Source organism: Passer montanus, unplaced genomic scaffold, assembly GCF_014805655.1.
Source record: "Passer montanus isolate IOZ18808 unplaced genomic scaffold, ASM1480565v1 scaffold2, whole genome shotgun sequence".
Taxonomy (NCBI): domain Eukaryota; kingdom Metazoa; phylum Chordata; class Aves; order Passeriformes; family Passeridae; genus Passer; species Passer montanus.
Window position 1 is genome coordinate 18,539,718 of NW_024366591.1, and position 21,650 is coordinate 18,561,367.

Sequence of the window (21,650 nt, forward strand, 5' to 3'; positions counted from 1 at the left end):
ACCAAAAATATATACAAATATATATGTGCAAATATTTTTCTGTCCAAGAGAGCCCTCTCCACCAGCCCCAGTTAATAAAAAAAGCAAATAAAACGATGAAAAGTCTGCTCTCAGTCTAGCAATAGGTGTATCATGCAAACACCACTTAACTCTTCAGAAACCAAAGCTGTCATATCAGAAACGCTTGGGAGGGATCCTTCCTTCCTCCACCAGTCACAAAACAGCCACGTAGGACAATCCTTTTAAAAACAACTTATCACAAAACAGGACAAAAAGAAAAAAAAAAGTAATTATAAATCAGTTAGGCTCTCAAAAAAAAAAATCAGTCTTTTTAAATGAAGTTTATTTTCAAATGGGAAGGTTCCTTCCTTCCCACGCAAACCCTGAGAGTTTTCTCCGAGGGTCAGAAGGTTGGTCAAGGCAAGGTTTAGCAATCGAGTCTATCATTCATAGAGATTTGTTATAATCCTCCTTTGCGCAGCAGATTCCACTGCTAAAAATGACCATTCCTAAGACGTTCGTTCCCTCGAGAGACACGCGAAACAAATCATTAAGGGGGAGGGGAGGGAAAAAAAAAAAAAAGAAAAAAGAAAAAAGAAGGCAAGTAAGGAACCAGGCTGCAACTCCAGCTTCCGAAGAACACTTGAAGCTCTCCTCTTCCCGAAGCCGCAGTCCAGCGGGAAGCGGCCGCCGCTCCGCGCAGAGCCAGGGGCGCAGAGCTCCCCTGTCACCACTCCACAGGAAGGGATTCTCCCGAGCCCGCGGCAGCCCGGGGCACGGCCGCTCGCCGACAGACACCAGCGCTTCGGGAGCGGGTCCTCCTCATCCTCCCTGCCCGCGCCTCTCCCTACACAACAGGTCCCCGCCGCCGCCTCATGCTCCCCAGCGCCTCGGCCCCGCGGCAGGGAGGTTGGCAGGCAGGGGACAGGGAGGCTTCTCCGCCGCTATTTCTCTGCCAGGACTTCTCCCTCCCCGCACCATCCTCGCCGCCCGGCTCAGCGCCGCCGCTCGCCCCCCGCCCCGCCGCAGGCTCTCGCCCACGGCCCGCGGCGGTGCCGGGGCCCCCCCCGCATCCCGCCCCCTCCCCCGGCGCACAGAGCGGCTCCCGCCGGCGTCCCTGGCTTCGCTGTGCTCTGGCCCCGCAGCGAGGTGAGAAAAACGCCCGGCTTCCCCCTTCGCGAACCAGAGAGCGGCGACTTTCTCTTCACCCTTCTTTACGAGCCTCTATCCAGGTTTCCCCCCGGCAGCCAGACCCCGAAGCAGCAGCTGCCACCACCTCTTCATTTTCAGGGGAGGCGGTAACCACCGCAGCGCCGGCCGCCCGCCCGCCCGCGGGAGGAGCCGGCGGGGGACGGGACCACACAGGCGCGCACCCTCCGCCGCTCCCGGCCGCTCGGTCACTCAGCCGCTTCTCGGCGACAGGGCAGCAGGTCCCTCGCACCAGCCGGCCCGGCCCGGCCCTCTCCCCGGCCACTGGAGCGCGGTGACTGCACTAGCTCTTCTCCATCGCCACCTCCCCGCAGGCAGCCGCCCGCCGGCCGGGCTGGAAGCGCAGGGCAGCGAGCCGGGCAGAGGGTGTCCGCGCTGGAGCCCCGCTCCCGCTGCCGCCACCTCCCGCTCAACCGAGCCGCCCCCGACCCACGCTCCGCTGAGCCGTGAGCGGTGTGTGCCGCCAGCTCCGGGCGGCAGCCGCGTCCTGCCCCGCTGCCGGGCCGAGGGCGGGCGAGTCCCGCCAGCGAGCGGTGGGCACGGAGAAGCCCCGCCCGCGCGGCCCGACCTAGCGGGATCGGCCCCCGCCCCGTGAGGGCTCGGACACGGCGCCCGAGACACGCCCCTCGGCCCGCCGGGAGTTGTAGTTTCGCTCAGTTGTAGTTTTGCCGCCGGAGGCGGGACCGCGTCGCGTGGGACTACAAGCCCCAGCATGCCTTCCGAGCCGCCCTGGCGGGGCGGGGCCGGGCCGGGCTGAGCCATCCCGGGGCTCTCGGCGGGCGGAGATTGTCCCCGGCCTGCCCCGCGTCCGTCGCCCCCCGCGCGGCCCCGCTTTTCCCCGGGCAGCCCTACGTGCCCTCCCCCGCCGCGGAGGGCTGCGTCCGAGTTTGTCTTTCAGGCCGGAAGGCCGGCGCTGGAGCCCCTCATCCGTCCCGTCGGGAGGCGCGCCGCGTTCCGGGTCAGCCGGTGTAAGTGAGAGGTGGTTCCTCTCCCACCCGCCCGGAGCGCTCCGCTGCCCCGGTGCTGGGCCAGCATTCCTGTCCGCGCTTCTCAGGTGTGCCAAGGCTTCACTGCTCCACCGGCGGCATCCATATGCTCCATTCTGCTGCTGGAATCACAGAGCCAGCTAGGTTGGAAAAGACCTTTGAGATCATCACGTCCATAACACCATCGTGTCAACGGGACTGTGGCACTAAGTGCCACATCCAGTCTTACCTTAGAAACACTTCTAGGGATGGTGACTCCACCACCTCCATGGGCAGTCCATTCCAACGTTCAGTCACCCTTTCTGTGAAGAACTTCTTCCAAATGTCCAACCTAAACTTCCCTTGGGGCAGCTTAAGACTGTGTCCTCATGTCCTATTGCTGGATGCCTGAGAGAAGAGACCGACCTCCACCTGGCTAGAATCTCCTTTCAGGTTTTTGTAGGGAGTGATAGGGTCTCCCCTGAGCCTCCTCTTTTCCAGGCTAAGGTATGAGCCGCAAAGGGAAAGCTTTCCTATAAATGCCACCCTGCACCAAGCCCTTCTCACATGGGCACTGGTGGCAGGGCTGCCTGCAGAAAGCCCAGGGAGGCTTCCCCCAGTTAAGGCAGAACCACTGTCAAAGCTGCTTGCTGTTGTTTCTGCCTAGTACGTTCTCCATGTGCATCCAAAGAAGAGCTATGAAGATGGTGATGGGTCTGGAGCACCTTATGATGAGCAATTGAAGGAGCAGGGGTTGTTCAGCCTGGAGAAAAGGGGGCTTGGGGAGAGTTCACTGCTCTCTGTAACTACCTAAAAGGAGGTTGTAGCCAGGTGGGGTTGGTTTCTCTCAACTCCTAAGTAACAAGCAACAGGACAAAAGGAAATGGCCTCAAGTTGTGCCAGGGAAGGTTTAGGTTGGATATTAGGAAACATTCTGCACTAGGAATATAGTCAAGCATTGGAACAAGCTGTCCAGGGAAGTGATGGAATCACCGCTGACTGTAGATGTGGTGCTTTGGGTCATGGCGGATTTAGCAGTGCCAGTTTTACAGTTGAACTCAATGATCTTAAAAGTCTTTTCCAAACTAAATGAGTCTGTAATTTTATGATGTGTAATGGGTAAGCAGGCATAAACCAGTGCTAACAAAGATGCACTTTGATTCATCTTTTACAGTTTTGCAATTTACTACCAGAGCTGTGTAAGCTATAGAGAATGGACTAGTTTGGGACGTGCGGTAGGAATCAATACAGTTCAGAAAAGCCACAACAAGCAAACTGAGCAAACTTTTCATAAAAGTTGAGAAAAAAAGTTGATTACAATCACCCGCATCTCTCAAGGCTGAATGTTGTCCTAGGAGAGACAGCAAAACCACGTAAGGATGCAGCTGAGTTCTCAGGCAATGTGTTTTCTGTTTTCATAATTTCATTTTGGATTTTGAAATTGAATATTTATCCCTTTAATACAATAAACTAATTCTTTATCCATAAACAGTGCCTGATAACAAAGGGACTGTGGAACAGACTGGCCAGCACTGGGTGACTTCCCCTTCCTTGGAGGAAATGAATTACTTTGGTAACCGAATTACAGAGTGCCTGGTAGACACTCTCCTGGTGATTCTACAATCCATTTTATTGATACACAGAAATAATTTTGGCAATGTTAATGACACATGGGAAAAATATGGGGGGTGTCTCCCTCTGCAAGGTGTAAAGAAGTAGGCCTTTGGCAGCGGGAAGTAAAAATAGCTTCTGATATAATTTCTCATGAAAATGCATTGGCATCCTTTTCCACACGTATAATAGATGCTGCTACATTATTCCTTCCCATCTCCTCCTCCTCTTGTAGTGCCTGTTGTCAACAGTTTGCTTGCAATCTCATAACTTAGATATCACAGCAGTTTTTATTCTTTGAAATGGTCTTTATAAACAGCTAATAACTTTTCTTTCTTTCTTAATGAATACAGCACCTATGTATGCAGAAGGCTGCTGACAGATTTTTTTTGGTTCACTGACAAGCATTTTTAGTCTTCATCAGGTTTCTATTAGCATATTGCTGGAGCTCTGTCTTCAGTGCTTTGACAATATTAATGACTGTATCATGTCAAAAGGCACTGTTCTCTCCTGAGATTACGGAATATTTTAGACATTCACAAATAGAGCTAATGGTTTATGCAAAAATGCCATTGTTGGCTTATCTTCACAGGTAGCACTCAGGCTAATTTCAGAAACACTCTTCAAAAGCGAAACACTTGTAAACAATACCAGCACCTCATTCAAGCTGCTGTCTCATGCCACAGTCTTTCCTTGGGTTTTAAGGCATTGCAGTTGAGAAGTGTACTCAGGCATATTAACTGAGAGAAATACATAAAGGAATTTGAGGAGTGCCAGAAAGAATAATTCTAAAAGTCAAACTCAGAGAACAAACACACTTTTATTTTCAATAGTGAATCTATTTTGATTCTAGCAGGATCATCCAGTCCTACACATTGTACTTTTCACAATAGCCTATTTTAGTCCTTAATCAGTACTTGTGTTGCATTGGAATTTAAAGTGTTAATCATATCTTTTACATCAATACCTCTTTGAAGTTTTTTTTCAAAACAATTTGAAAACTCCTGTACAAAAAGCACAAAATATAGTGATATTTCACATGATTCAACATTATCCCTCAAAAGTATTTATTGTTTATTTATTCACGTTAATGAAAATTGGTTTGAGACACTAAATAGTTGAAATCTTACAGTAGGTATGACAAATATTCTCCTTTCAAAAATCTTTGTAGGTTCAAGTGTTGCAGTATGTACTCTTCTGATTTCTTAGCTATGACTCAGGTTGATCTCATGCAAAAGATTAGTATGATGCAGCAATGTTACCTAGCTTAAAAGAAACCAAGACAGACTATCTTTCTGTTTGGAAAATGCTAATGAAAAAGCTATTGCTGCTGAAAATTCCTGTCTCTTAACCTGTCTACAGTGTGGAGGTGTCACAAGGGCAAGTCTTGAAACAAGAGGGAAGCTAATTTGCTCTGATGACAAGTCACCTTACATATATAGAATATCTGTTAGCATGCTTCTTGCTAGAATCTGCTTGAATGTGTTGGAAGCAGTATCAGGAAAAGTGTTTAAGTGATTGAATAAACACAAACCAGCAAACTGCAGCATTTTGGACATAGGGTCTCTGTACACCGTATATCCGACACTGCCAAATTGCTTTTTGCTTCCAATCAAAAAAGGGGGCTTATATAAACAAATATCTAAAACACTTCAAGTGTCAAATATTGAACTGAAAGTCCTGCTATTCTTACAGATAGAAAGTAAGTTAGGCACTGCTGTGGACACTTTTTATAGGCACATTTTCGACACCCTTCACAATTAATTTTGAAAAATAAATGAAAAAAATTCAAACAAAGTAACAATAAAACCATTACCATGCATGACACTGACAGTGTCTTGCACATTCCGTACTTGCTGAATGCTGTGGTACATCGTACATGCCAGTTTACAATGTTAAGAGAAAATAATCCTAAGAGTTTTCTATGTACTTGGTTTTCTGACCAAATATTTTTCTCCTTTTTCTCTGCTGTTTTTCAGAAGTTACCTCTCCCTGCCATCATTTTAGAGTCTTAACAACTATTCATTTTGTGAAAATACTTAATTTCTTTGAAAAAGGTTTTGTTCAAACTAGAAATAATACATTTCATAGGAGCTGGCAGGATGGCAGGAACAGAGTGAGAATGCACATCAAAATCTCTCTAAAGAATAAAAAATTAGGGGTTTTAGGTCCAAAAAGCTGTTAAGTGTCTCTTAAGTCTTGCTTTTGAAAGACCATGACTGTCATTTATTGTTCAGCCTTCTAACAAAATCCAACATATATTACTTCTTTGCAGTGTATGAGTTTAGAAGGCAAGATAAGGTAACAGAGCTTTTTCATTGCAAGTTCTGGAGACCAGAATCAATTTTTGTATTTACATTTATCCACTGTATGTTGAAACCATATCTCTAGATTGGGGTGGCTTTTTTTTCCCCCTGTTTCCAAGCATTAAAAACACCGTTGTTTGTAAGTGAAAAATCTGAAATTGCCTAATCATATAAAGTCTGAAATATTTTGGTAGTTTTTCAACTTCTGACTTTGGCCTTCTACCATACAACTTCATTGCTTTGGACAGAAATCAGAATTGATGGATATTTTAATTTATTCCAGCAGAATAAAATGAGAATTCTTCTTTAAATGCAGTTAAAATCCATAAGTTTTTGGAATTGGCCATACTTCCCTGATCAATGACTGTTTCCAAAGATGAAGGCAGACAGCCTCAAAATCTTACAAATTCAACTGAAAAAATAAAGATGAGCATTGCATGAAGTTGTCAGTGTGGTATTTTAAGCCTATTGAACATTTTGTCTTGCTCTAAAGTGACTGAAGGGAAAAAAAAAATTGTCATTCTGGGAGGCTGACACAGAACATGAGCCAGCCAAAAGAAAGGGCCAAGAAAGTGCAGTTACATGAGGAAAACCCCCACATTTCCCAGTGTTACCAGTCACACTGAAAGTTCCCTCACTGGAGCCAGGAAATAATTTTCCTTAGTCTTCCATCATGTGTTAGTAGAATACACTGCACAAAGAGTGCAGTGAATTACAGTTTCTTTGCTGCTTTGCTTCTCTGTGAAGAGCCTTATAGACACAGAACAGCATCGTTTATTAAGTCAGTACTGTACAAAAATTTCCAATATCCTAAGCCCACTTCATCAAACCAGTTGTTTTTTTTTCCAGTGGGCTTTCTCTTTAAAACATATATATATTTATTTTTTTTTTCTTTAGGAATATGTATGGGAAATGAACGTAGCACTTCAGAGAAATAAGAAATGATGATGGGTTACACCTATCTGTACTCCTTACCGCACACCTGCTTTTCAGTTTCTGGCTGTTTTCTGGCTGTTTCCAGCTCATTAATGTAAAGTCAGGTCTCATTCTTTGCGTTCTATGTAATTAATGTAAAGACAAGTGTCAGTGTGGGCAGTGGAAGAAGCAAGCTGGATTTCCTCTTCCCATCACAGCCACCCGGCTGTGCCCCACGATCCGCGTGACGCTCCCCGTGTGACGCCAGCACCGCGCACTGTGGCTAACAGGAGCCTGGCCACAGGCTGCCCAGGGGACACCTGGCTGCCACCACATGACCAAAAGTGAAGTGACAAAAGATGGGCGAGTGCTGAGCAGAGCTCGCAGCTTACCAGCACCAAGGGAGGACAGCCTCTCTCACTCCACATTTCCTTGCACCTGAGCCTGCAGTGAAGGGTGGCTGTTGCCCTGTCCTTTCCTCAGTCCCTTTCACCCTCTCCCTTGCAGTCTCACCAGAGCTTATCAGATGTTTTGCAGAGCTGTCTCAGTACAAGAATATCAGCAGATTTTTAAAAAATCCCAAACTATTCACTTTTTTCCTTTTTCAGCAAATTCATTTTCTGCTGCTTTCACATGCTGAAATGACTTGGCAAAGGACGTGACAAAGCATGACAAAGGACTGCAACAAGGGAGGGGCAGGAACAGAATGCCCAAGGAAAGGGAAGTGAAAGAAAACAGAGCTTTCCTCTTAAAAAAAAATCTATTATATAAAATTGAATATAAAAAGAAAAAGGGCAGAGAGTAGGACTGTAGGCAGCAGCTGGATTGGTCTAGGCTGCCACTGAACTTCAGGCTCAACCAGATGTATTCATGGAGGCATTCCATAGGATGCAAGAGCTGGCAAAGGACACAAGATATAGCTTAAAGACAGAAAAGGAAGGGAAAGCAGGCCCTTGCATCCCGTAGTGACGGGCTGTTAGATAAGCCAGCTCATCATGACTGTCCTGGGGTGGTAGTGCATCACACCCAAGTACTTTAAAAAGCATTGGCATCAATTTGTCTTTTTTTCATTGATTTTCTAGAATCTTTAAAAAAATATAGTTAAACTTGAAACCTCTTCTCTCTTTTCCATTCTGCTGAGCGAGTTTCAGCTTATTCTCTGTGAAGAGAAGTCCGACTGACACTTAAAACAATTGCCTAAGTCTGATCTCATAGGAAACAAAACAAAGAACACACCTACAAAGGGTCACACAGTTAAAAGGATGGTGTCAACTACAATTACTTTAATTAACTAATTAATGTAGTAAAAATGTTTTGATACTGTTCTTTAACTAGTATCTCCTGTTTAAAAAAATATCTCTTTTACAGGTTTTCTTTTTCCCTCCTATTTCCTGCTTGAGGCTATAGAAGGAACTGTACTTCTGGTTGACAAAACAATTGAAAATATGCTCCAGTTTATCTCATATACAACCTTTTTTGCCCCCCTCTGTGTATATTTCCTCGTGCCTCTTCCTTCTCTTCTCTGCTGCCTCAGTAAACACCCACTCACAGTACTGTGGGAAAGTAGGAACTTATGCTTTGCTGTGGAGTGCAAGAAAGTGACTCCATCCAGCTTATGTGGGAGCATGACACTCGTTTTGAGAAAAGCCTTCTTCATAATGTAGTTGTGGGCTGTTTCACTGTTTTGGACTACACATTTTGAGCATTTACAGAAGAATCATCCATTGCTGTCAGAACACATCCATGATGTCTTATACGGATTAACACAAAATACATAGAAGGTTTTCTGGAAGAATCAGGCAATTAGAGACTTCTGTGAATCCCAGAGTGGGGCTACCTGCATCATTAAACACTTAACTAGGCCGTCTCAAAATGGAGCTAACTACTTGTGAAAATCTCTCCATTGTCACATTCAGCATCATTAACGGGGAAGATTTAGTATTATATCATTGCTTTTCTCTTGAGCCTTTCTTTTCTTTCCCTTCTCTGCCTTCCACTTGGTTTTGTGAATATTTGAGACCTGCCCTCCCTGACTGTATATACTTTATCTCAGCTAACAGCACTGTTGGTCTGGGGTTTCATACCAACCCCTCTTTCCCACCTTCCTAACATAAAACAATGAGTAAAAAGAATAAGGAGGAACAGGTAATTTTACACCTCTCAGAGCTATTGTTTTTGGAAGAATAAGCCAGGACTGCTGCTCAGGGGTGCAGCACTGCAATGATTGAATTAATTTCAAATTTGGAAAGCCTGAGTTCCTTCCCTTCCCCCTCACGAAACAGGATAAAAAAATTAGTTCATTTACTTGGTAATTTATACTCTGTGGAATCTGAATATTCAATGAGCTCTGTATACAAAGGACTAGATATGACTCATGAATCATATGGCTGACAACACTGCAGTAGAGAAAGGAAGTCTGACAATCAACAGAAATGTGATACTGATCATACACAAATGTGGTCAGAGGCATAAAACAAAAACTTTTTTTTCTATTTTTGTTCATGTATTTACTATAGTGATCATTCTGATATTTCTGTGAACACTTAATTGGATGGACTTTGTTGAGAAGTGTGTGCCCAACTAGGTACGTGTTTATGGAAGCAGAGTTTTAGCAATTACTTCTGCTACTAGTACATCTTCTAATGGAAATCTGATTTTCATTTAATAAATGTATATTTCATATTGAAATCAACATAATGGCTCCCTTTTAAGAGTTCTCAGAAGTTTGTCTTCTTCAAATATGTCCATGTGGGTGTCATTAGACCTATTTCTATTTTTTCCTGTAAGATTTATTAACCTTAATTATTTTAACCAATAATTATCCTTTAAAAAATTCAGGAATTTATTATAAGTAAAGCTAGGGGATTATTCGTATGGTCAAAAGAATGTTTTGGCCAAGGTTCTGAGAATGATTGTAAATACTTAAGAACATATGCTTTTTAAACCATAATAGGAGAACGAGTTTATAAATCTGATTTTTTGTAGAGTTAGTTTAATCTAACTCTAGTGCTAATCTATTAGCATTCATCTAAATTAATTCTGATGAGCAAATGGCAGTCTGGAGTATAATTACATTTTAAACCAATAAAACTGTAACCAGCAAATCCAGGAAAACTATTCAGAATTCTACAGAAAATTATTCATGCAATAAATAATATGCAAAGATTAGTCTTGGAGGCATTCCGAATTGGTATGTTTTATTTGATTAAGAGAAGTGTAGGTACAGAATACCAGAGGGAATAAAACAGGAAAAAAAAAATTAACATTGAGATACAAACATAAATATTTATATGCAAAAATGATTAAGTGGGGTTTCATATAGAAGAATGAAGTCTTCTTCCAGGAGGACTGAGAGTCCTTCATGTAAACAGCATCAGCCCTTGATGCCTCAGAGATGATGAATACTTGGTAAAGTTGATGGCTGAATCTTCAGGTGGCTACTCAGAGCTGAGGACTAGGGACAGAGGACATCAACAGCAGAAAAGCCTGGCATTCACTGCCCATGGGAGAAACTGCAGGTGGATTTTTAGGGACTCAGAAGGAACACCTTGTGAGGGGAAATAATCTTTAAGAACTTGATTTTTTTTTTTCCACTTCTGAAGATAACTGCAATTAGGAAGATTTCTTCCACAGAGAAACTCTAACAAAAAGCAAATAACTGGTGGCCTGAAGGGGCAGCTCACGGGGATTTATGAGAACCCAATTTAACGTCCCTTTTTTTTGTGATTCTCTTCATCCAAGCCATCTGGCGCAGAGTAGCTTTTGGCACACAGGTCAAAGCTAGGGCTTTCCTAGCGGACTGGCTCCACTAAGAGAGCCCTAACTGGGCTGGCTTTCTTCACACTCAGAGCTTATTTTAGTGCAAAATCCATCCCACGCTGTTTTTATCTGCATGCCACAGCCCTGCCTGTCATGCATGATGCACAACGCTCAGCAATTGTCTGCTCTGACCGCAGTCCCTAACCACAGCATGTTGCTCACAACAAGCCTAGCGCACAGCCGTCACCTTTGTGCAGCCTACACTACAAACACACCCCACCTCCTGGCGTTCTGCTTTGCTTGCTGGCTGCTACTCTGCCTGCTCCTTGTGCAACAGCTCAAGAAATCATGACAGCATCCCAGGCCTCTCCTCAGCCTGCCTGAGCCAGATAAGCCAACTCCAGATATCACATCTCAATACCTTGGAAGAGCTTCTAGACTTATATGGAATACATTTTTTTTCAATAACTTCATCACTTATGAGGTTTTGCATCTTAAAGATTAACATTCCCTGTGGCACCATGTTATGGTCTGTATTTGGAACAGGCAGCAGATAATCAAAAGCTCTCTGCATGCCAGATGCCTGTCTCAGAGTTAGCACCTGCCATTCAGCAGGAACTGGAATTCTGGGCAGCCATGCATATTCAGGAGGCATCTAGTACAGATGAGCTTCAGCAAATCCAAGGGTCTGTTTTCAGTCAAGATCTTCAAAGCCATTTTCCACAGCTTATATCCCTATATAATCTTCAGCAACAGTGAAAATATTGATAGCTCTTGCCCAGTGTGGACTCCTCCATTGCAGAGAACAAAAGACAGGATTCACATTCCCACAGGATATGTCTATGCAGTTCTTACAACTACACCAAAGAGAAAAAATATCAGTCATTGTCAACTGTCTACTCTTCCAGAGTGGGTAGCTCTCTCTCCCCCACTGCAGAACCTCAGCTTCTGCAAAGCTGGAGAACTTGTGTTTATTTCAGGCATTGCTGTTTTTTTTTAATCTTGGATGAAGTGTCCATACCCAACCAACCTGCACACATGCTGTGTTGTGAAGGACTGTGCACTCAGCTTGTTGACTACGTGGACTGCCAGGATTCATGGAATGTCAATTTTGTAGATTCTGTGAGAATCCCTATGACTGGATACTTCCCACACCATCTCTGTATGCAGGGTTTGGTGAACCCTTCAATGTGGAATAGCCTGGTAAAATGATGTCTTTCAGTCTGTCTATATCTATCTCAGCAGTGCTGCTGCCTCTAGGGAATTCTAAGCCCTGGAATGGTAGGCAAATATGTGCTAGCAACAACACAGCCTCATAAGCACCCCCTGGATCTGCAGGGCAAGAAAGGAATTACTTTATTGAATGTTCATTCCAACCAGTGCTTACAGGGCATAATTGTTCTCTTCATCTCTTCATACATAACCAAAAAAATATACTCATTTCTTTCCTTCCTCTGCACCTCCTCAAGAAGACAAATACAAGTTTCCTCTCCATACAAAAAGACAAAAAAAAAAAAAAAAGAAACCAATCCTCCCACATCCTTTCCCACCTCCTTCCAAACTCATGAAAACCACCAGTTTATCTCTTCTCTCCACCAACCTATCGGAAGGATACAGCTCCCCATCTTCTTACACTTGGTAAGATTAGCTCCTCCCCTGCCTCTGAGGAGTTGGACTGCTCTTTTTGAAGGTCAGTGATCAGGCCTGTACCCTGAAAGGCTCACCCAAAAACAAAACCCAAACTCTTTTGGGCAGATCAGCTGTATCTCACTGCTTTGTTCCTTTGCTCCATATCCCTGCCAGATGTGGGAGGCAGCCCACATTCCCTACTGTCCCTCTCCAGGAGGCCAGCCATGGAGCTGAGATGAAGGAAGAAAACACTTGCCTTCAAACACTTCACTCAAAATGGATGGCAAGCAGAAAACTTTAAATTATAAAAACATGTTGTACAATACATGTAGATCTAAGTACTTCCCACAAGTAGAAAAACTCATCATAATTAACCCCCTTGAATTAAATAAACCCAGGTGCTTATGTCTTAAGTCTCCATCTAGTGTTGCTATGCAGAGACCACTTCAGAAAAGACTGGATTTTGCCACCATGGATAAGGGGTGCTCAGGCTGGAAGCTACTTGGGCTGGTTCTGTTGCTTGATGGACTGACAGAACCCACATGGCTCCTCCTTGGATGGGGTTCAAGAGGGTGAAAGTCGTTGTTAAAAGGGGAAGGTGCAAAACCAGATTTCGAATAAACACTTCATGGTATTTGACTAGCAGCCAAAGCCACCAGCAGTGCAGAAGAATGTCCTCTATAGTCACTCAAATTTCTTTCACCGGGACTGAGAGGACATCACTACTGCATGGTTTGAAGATAGAAATACATCTGGTGGGGAAATAACTCTCTCATGCTCGGTGAGGATTCAAACCAAGTTTTTGTTACAATGGCATACAATTTCCTGTTTTGAAGAAAAGGAAATCTTCACGTTTCCTTCAAAAGAGGAAGGAATTCACTGGAGTGACAAAAGAGGTTGTCTAGATCTTGAAAAATGCAATTAAAATAAAATCAAAGAGAAAAGGTGTGATTTCTAAAAATCATGAAAATAAGACTACTCTTTGAAAATGCTCTCTTTGAGAGAGCATACTCTTTTTTCGGTAATAATAAGAATGGGAATACTAATTTTTAATGGTAAGGATTTTGAATTTTGAATATTTCCACACTCTTTTGAGCTTTAATTAAAAGTTGGTACAATTTATAATTTTGTAAGTAAAAAAGCAAAGTTCCTTCCATGCTTAGGAATGCTATTGCTCTGTGTTATTCTTTATATAATAGACTATTTGAAATTAATTGTATCAGCGGAACACACTACATTGTTGCTTTAACATTTGGGAAAGCAAAATAAATTGTATTGACCAACAAAGATCTCCTTAAAATCTGAGACAGCTTAGCTCACTGGAAGAACACTGAGAAATTGTGCTTGTAGCTGCCACTGTTTTGGAAGGCCTACTGGATCCAGTGTTAGTGATGTACTGCTTGGAACGAACACAAATTAGATCACAACATACATCACAGGGGTCCATCATCTGCATGGCCAAATGCCACTTTTATGCCCTCCAAAAGCATTTGTTGTCAGATAATTTTATCTTGTCTTTGTCCACCCACATGTCACAACCCTGGTGTTTATAAAGTTCAGAATTATATTTTCTGTCAAAGATGAAATTAGGAAGGCTCTCTTCAGTTGCTGCTTCGTGTCTTCTTCATATCAGACAGAAATACCCTTTTTTGTCAGTTCAAGGGACTACAATTCTTCATCCACCTGAAGAGGAAGTGAGAAAAGAAAAGAGAGAGCAAGGGAGCTTTCCTCCACACCTGTAAGTTTCTGTGGCTTCTTCTAAGCTGAAAGCATTTTAAATGTCAGATGTTAATCAGGAACTCTAGGCTGCTTAGCAGCATCTGTGCCTCCTGGTTCTACCAAGTTGATCTTCCAGGTTCAGTTGATCTTTCATGTCTTCCAAGGACTCATATACTCTGTAACAGGGCAAACCATCAATGTTTGCCCACTGGGACATTACATTTAATAAAATCTGTGTGATAAACATCCATGCAACATACATACACGTGTACAAACTCCATATCCCCACGCACAGACAGAGCAATGACCCCATCTGACCTTCCAAACCTGTCAACTTTTCATGGGGCTGATAAAGCAACCTTGTGAGCTACCTCCTGACCCAATGGTTTATTATAAGATCAGAGCCATAGTTTAAACCAGGTATCAATCTTGCCATAAGCAACAATGCTCATACTTTCAGTTCAGTGAATGTGACAGAGTGTTCTTAAATGCAGTATTCCCATTTCTTTCTCTAGTCCTCTCATTTCTAGAGCACCAAAAGCGCCATCCAATGAACAGAGAAGGAGAGAAGAAGTCAGCTGTTAGCTTGAGGTTCTATTTTGGCTCTAAAATCAAAGACCTCTTTAAAGCCTAATAGAATGATAGACTCAAGTCTACCATTAATAGCATGCATGGCGCCAGCGTAATAAGAAATGGAAATACATTGCCCAAGAAGGATTTATGAAGTCCAGTAATTCATGTCAGAGTTTCCACAACATTGTGATTCTCAAAAAGTCTCAGGTCCAACTAACTAACAGTGCTCAGTTAGACATTGATCCTTTAATGAATGCATGCACTTTACTGATTTTATTTTGGCAAAGTTACAAGTGTGGAAGCAAGAGAGAGAGAGAAAGAAAAAGTGCAGTAAAATATTCAGCGATATTTCTAACCTGCTTTGTATGTAGTGTTTTTAAGATATTAATTTCATCTTTCCATCCTCTGGGATGAATGACTATGGAGCATGTAAATTTCTGAAAAAAATGCACAAATTTTAACATTGAGTTCAGCAGATTATATAAAAAATAGATATGAAGAAGCAAAAATCAGATTTAAGGATCATTTCAATAACAGGCTTTACTTCATATCCATAATACACATAATCTATAAAAATAATGCATAAAAAATATTAGTTAGCCTATTTTTGACCATTTGTGTCTCTGTAGTGCTATTCCAAGTGAGCCTACTGATTTTTTTTTAAACAGTGTACTTTTAGTTTTAATGGTTCAGCTCTTCTTCAATCATCAATAGGGAGCCTTGTTACCATGGTGACAGACAGATGGATTAATGCAATATTTAGGGAGATACATGAGTGCCAAATTTTGATATATATAGTAAGCTGTAATGTACTGCATACACAAGAGCTGCACACATGCAGAAAAATTCAGGAATGGTCTTCCATATGCACAGAGTGTCTTGACACAATATTCCCACTATCTTCTGCCAGAAAGTGGCCATCTATCTCCCACTTTATGCTCTTGAAAAATACCTATCCTGTTGGAGTCACAGACTCCAGCTGCTCTGGAAACTTAAACTCAGCATCTGATGAGGCCTGTTGGAAAGGGCCTGACATGTTGGCTGCATGTACTAGGCCATGAAGCTGCTGGTCATCAGAAAGTGACTGTTTATAATCCACTCCTTGAAATGCAGCCTGACATCTTCAGCTGACAGCTTTCCATTCGCCTGTTTACTTTATTCACTGCAGGTCTCAATAATGAGAAAGAAATGTGAGATATACAAAAATCTTTGGGTTTTTGCAGAGCACAAACAGATTGCATGTGGAGTAATCCTTCTTAAAACTTTCACACTTCCTTTACTTTTAAACCTTTAATGACCTGCACCTTCCTCACCCATCTCACTCCCTTCCCTAGAGCTGCTAATGAGCTTTCCTGTTTTCAAAGTATTAGATTAGCGGTTCATGTCTCGCAAACACCCTCAGACGGAGATGAAATTAATACAGGAAGAAAACGTGTGACAGTCATGCTATGAATTCCTGTCATTCAGACTGTGAATACCCTATGCTCATAGAACTAGGAAATTATGCTAGTTGCATAGCTTTATTTTTATTATATTTTGCTTTATTTGCTTGAATCATTCTGTCATTGCCAAATATCTTCAATGCAGAAACCTATCATAAGATGCTGAAAAGTCAAGTCATTTTAAAAGACAATTTGACCTGCCAAGTAAAATTCTGGCACAAACTTGGTGCTCTTAAAAATATTTTAGATGTGAAATCAGAAGTGCTTTATCCAGAGGACAATATTAATTTATGTAACAAGACTAATTTAATTAGAAATGTTTTCCATCCGTCTACACAGAATGATAATTATAATTCATCAGGAACCTAGCCTAATACCAGCTCTCCTTCCAGGCCTTTTTAAATTGTAATATTAAACTATACCAATTAAGCTCTGTGAATGACTGTGAAAAGGGCCTTTGGATATAATTGCACTGAGGCCAATTAGGAAAAATATACATCTCATATTCCTGACAATTAATTCTACAGTTGGCTTTCTCAGCAGGTGACATACTGCTAACACACACAAGTCAAATTTATAGTGGCCACCTCCCTACAATAAATGAAATGCTAGTCCAGTTTCTTCCTCTGCAGCACACACCACTGTTGCACGTCCCCAAACTGGTGTCACTGGCCATATGAGCATGGCCAGTGGCACAGGGTGGGCACAGCAGCGTTCCCACAGGCTCATGCCATGCAGCAGCTTCTAAGGGGCCCTCTGCTGCCTTACAGTAGTGCATGCCAAAAGCACATCCCTCCCACCCTGCAGCCACAATGGTGTGGGGTCTTCCATCACAGCCAAGCTTGAAATTGCCCTTGCCCATCAACGTATTCGTGGAGGAGTCAAACCAGACACCCAAGTCGGTGCAAATTCCTTCCCAAAGCAGGCTCAAGCTGTGTGCTCAGCTTTATCCTCATGAAGTCTTCCTTGAAAAGAAACTGTACAATCTCTCCAGGCATTCTGATCTCAGCCTGACTGTCTTTGTGGGAACCTGTTTGAGTCACCCAAAAAGTAATCTCCTAGAGCCACAGCAGGTAACACACAGAATGGACAACTCTGTCTATTGGACTGTCACTGAGAGAAACCTCCTTTGTCTTACCACAATTTTGGAAGTTTCTAGTTGTGGCCATGTGGGCCAGGAGCAGATTTTCTCTGTAGAAATCCTGCTCCCAAGCTGTCACCCAGCAGAACCTGGTCAGATGGTCTGGTGGTTCAGGATCCTGCTGCTAATCTCAGGTTGCAGCATTCCAGTAAGAGGGGCTGAGACACAAGTACCAGGCCATGCTCTAGTGACACCATGGAAATAGTAATTAATTTTTGCTGTTTCATTTTTTTAAAAATTCAATCAGAAATACTTTTTTTTTTTTTTTTCTGGACAACAGTAGAAGTCTTTCTAATATGGTACAGCAAAGTAACTATTAAAAGTTCTATGATGAAACACATACTAAGACCAATAAGATGTGGTACCCAGTGAAATTCAAAAACAACTTGTAAATATATTTGCTAGGTCACTAAAGACAGTAGGAATACTACAGGAATTGGGAAGGGATCTGTGATTTTCCTCTCTAGTAAACATGGGCAAAGACAAACAGATATAGGCATATTTTACTTGACAAGAGGGAGTATTATAAACACTGAGCAGGTAATAAAACATATAATTCAGTAAAGGATAAGAAGAGAAAACAAACAGATACAGACATATGAAAGAAGACCTTACTTAAGCATTCTCATCTCTGCAGCCCTACCTGAATTCTGTCCAAGGCATGTGACAGCCTTGATATGTTATCAACAGCTCTGAAATCTGTAGTGTGCCTCTGACCAGCCATAATGTCATCATCCCCAAATGCTAATTTGGGATTTATAACTGGAACTCTGGCCAGATTGCCAACAGGACTTTTGCCATTTACTGAAATGTGGCCAGGCTGTGGCCATAACAAACAATGCTGCTGTGGTGTCCCTGCAGCATGCCTGCACGCCCAGTCTTGTCCAAAGTTATGCCTCACATGCACTCCTGAATACCCAAACGTAGAAGTGAAATTAAGGAAGAGTGTTGCATATTCTGAAGAAGCAAACTGCAGTCTAGAGAAGTATCTCTGGGGCTGGGGTAGGTGGCTGGAAATCTGGAGATCCAGCTTCTCGGCCCCTGCCTTTGCTGGAGAACCACAGCAAAACCTTGTGCAAAATGATTAATCTCCTCACCACCTCCAAAACAAAAAGTACCCCTCCATAAGTGGGGGAAGCCAGCTCAACCAGTATTTTTTATGTGTCTTTTGATTCTCCAGTGCAAGGCTCTTCTTACAATTGTGAGTACATTTGACAAATGAGCACTGCCTTATGTCAGAATTTCTGTAATTAAAGTCTACACATCTTTATTCAGTGACCAGATTTTTGCTGTAGTGAGACAAGAGATCTGAGGACAGACTCTCAACATGGGAATTTCAGCCACCAGATCCTCAGGAGATACACAACAGTAACCAGCTAATTATAAAAACAGAGGTTTCTGCAGAAACCAAATCACAGCTGCAGAACACTTTAATTTCTTGTCCAATAGACTAGAAAATTGTTTGGAAATATGTAACTGTTTTCTTCATGCCCCTGCCTGCACACAGTGCTGATGCTGCATGGTGCTTTCAGGAATATCAAAGCTGCCATAAATAGAGGAAATGACCCCAGTGAGTCAGGCAGAGAATAAAGCTCAGCTCTCCTGAGAGCCAAAGGGCAGCTCAACTGCTGCATTTTTCTCTCTTTCCAGAACCAGTGTTCAGCTCTTTCCCAAGTTCTTTTACATAATCCAGTTCAGTTACTGAACATGTCAGTTTAACCAGTATTGAAATCAACCTCCTCTATGTTTTGAATTAGATTTTCAAACTCCAAACAGGATTCTGTGTCTCAGGTGACAACATAATTTTGCAGTGGCACTCAAGACTTTTGGCTAAATCAGACAGAAAACTTAGTGAACATAACGAATTACTGCCTTTAGTAAGTTCCAGCCAGCTTATCTGCTAGCTTCTTTGCCTCTGAATACCTAAATTAGAAGCTTGGTGCTCAAGTGGATCTCACTGTTAGTGGAGATGGCCAGGTACCACTGTGCAGTCCTGCACTGGAGAGGAAGGAGAGCAGCAGACACACAGGCCAGGACTGAAATATCTCACAGCATTACATTAAGAAGTTTGCACACTGGGGTTCTATTTCTTCATAGAGCTGCTTATTGGCAGCAATGCTGCGTGTTTGCACGCAGGGTTATAAAAATCTCTTAGGGAATATATTTATGCTAACTTGTGTCTTTGGTTTTATTTTAAAATTTATTTTCTTCCTTGTGCTCTTGCTTACCCTCCACACTCCTCCCTCGCCAATACTGTACAAAAATATGAACTCCCATAGGAGAGGCACCACATTACCAATTTTTTGTTAAAACCCAGGGGTTGTTATGAAATTCCTAACCATAACATCAGAATCACAAGAGCAGATTTACACATCCTTTGAAGTGGAACACATTGGTTCCCTCTCACTGTCTGCTTTTGGCTTACTAAGGTTTTTGTAATAAAAAGAAAAAAAAGCATTCTATTATATTCAATTATACAACAAGAAGAGATTAATACTGTAACCTAAATGAACACAATTCTGCTGAATATCTCTTGGGTATTTAAAGCAAGTAGAATTTACAACACTAAGAATTTTAAGTTATTCAGAGTGGATTTCATGGTCTTTATGCTCCACTTTCAGTCTCTGTGAAAGATTAAGAGAGACAGATCTGATCTGACTCTCTTAAATATAGATTCTTGGCATTGTTCAAACCAGGATTAAATAACACCATTATACCTTTCTCTTATCTTTCTTCTTGGTTCTGGAAAAATTTGAAAGAAAGTGATGTCTTGATTGATGTGAACTCAAAAAACTATCCTGAGAAGAAAATATAGGATTGTTAACATCAAAGACACAAAATAATACAATAGACACAATAACCTAATTCTCTCATAGTTCAAGGATTCCTCTATCAGATGCAGTGATGATCTTGACACCAATTACAATCAAAATTACATGCATGCTCCTGGTTTAGTTTTATACATTCTAATAAATTTAAATACTTTACATAAAAAGTAATTTCTTCTTCTCCCATTGTCACTCTGCAGTTTTGCTAAGATGTCCTTCCCTAAGCTTTTCCAGGAGGTTTTGTTATTATTTGTGGCAAAGTCCAATTCTATTCCAAAGCACAGACAGGATTTTGGGGTATTTTTTATGGGAAAAAGAAGACTAGAGGAAAGAAGGAGTAATTTGCCTGCTGTCCAGATTAGAAAAAAAATGAGTTAGTGATGGACTCTCTGTGTAAAATATTGTTTAATTTACACAGCACATGGACTATTAGGAAACAGCTTTGGATTGGTTTTTAGAAGTAACATGAACAGGAAGTTTCCCAAAATACTAATTTTTTTGCCTAGCAACCCAGTCCCTATAATTAGACCCTTAGATACATGCTATAAATTATGTTAAAAGATACAAAGCAGGAAGCTGGGGAAGAAACACTTGGTTTGGATTTATTTACATTCATTGTTTATTGTTCAAGTACTGATTGTTATAACTAAAAATACACTTTACCTGTCCATACTGAATCTTAAGTTAGTTCACTGTTTGATAAAGTGATAAAAATAGGTATCACATATGAATTTATATTCATCAGCAGCTGAGAATTAGGGTGGCACAAAGATGAAAAAACCCCAATTCTATGTTCTCGTAGCATGAAAAATATAACTAAAAATACACTTTACCTGTCCATACTGAATCTTAAGTTAGTTCACTGTTTGATAAAGTGATAAAAATAGGTATCACATATGAATTTATATTCATCAGCAGCTGAGAATTAGCACAAAGATGAAAAAAACCCCAATTCTATGTTCTCGTAGCGTGAAAAACGATTTACATAACTTGAAAGAACGACAATTTGGGACGAAAATACGTACTTTAAAGCAACACCGTTCTTCAAGAATTAAGAGTGTCTTCCAGCTTTATTTGGTAAAGTCCACTACGTGGTCTGTCCCCAGGACATAAAAAAACCCAAAAAACCCCAAAAAAACAAACAAACAAAAAAACCAAAAAAAAACAAAACAAAAAAAAAAGGAAAGCAAAGAATATAAATATTTTTTCATCATTATCAGGTGGAAAATGTCCCTAGTACTTTGCCTGACACTTGTTCTTTTTAACATATGTGTGAATGGTCTGTAAGTGGGTGAAGAGTAAGGTGATAAGGTCATGTGCTTCCTGAAAGATAACTGAATTTGGAATGGTTCCAGTGTAAGCAATGGCTATATAGGCTAGCCTATAATTATGCTGTAGGACTTCTTGCAACAGGATAAATGGGATCTCAATATTCTAAAAAAAAACAAAAAAAAAACCAAAAAAAAAAAAAAAAAAAAAAAAAAAAACAACCCAAAATCAAAACCCTTATGAGTGTGCTAAAAAAGACTCGATTTAAAAGAGGCTTTGACAAC

General features: G+C 41.8%; 1 long non-coding RNA gene across 2 annotated transcripts; it reads right to left on the reverse strand.

Moving 5' to 3' along the window:
- Positions 1-10,211: 10,211 nt before the first annotated feature.
- On the reverse strand, positions 10,212-21,243 carry LOC120501469. Of its 2 annotated transcripts, XR_005627303.1 has the most exons (4): positions 21,123-21,243; positions 19,987-20,067; positions 15,043-15,123; positions 10,212-14,077 (listed from the first exon to the last, which is right to left on the reverse strand). It is a non-coding gene; the product is annotated as an uncharacterized LOC120501469 (long non-coding RNA). The 2 variants fall into 2 exon arrangements; XR_005627302.1 differs by lacking the exon at positions 15,043-15,123.
- Positions 21,244-21,650: the final 407 nt, after the last annotated feature.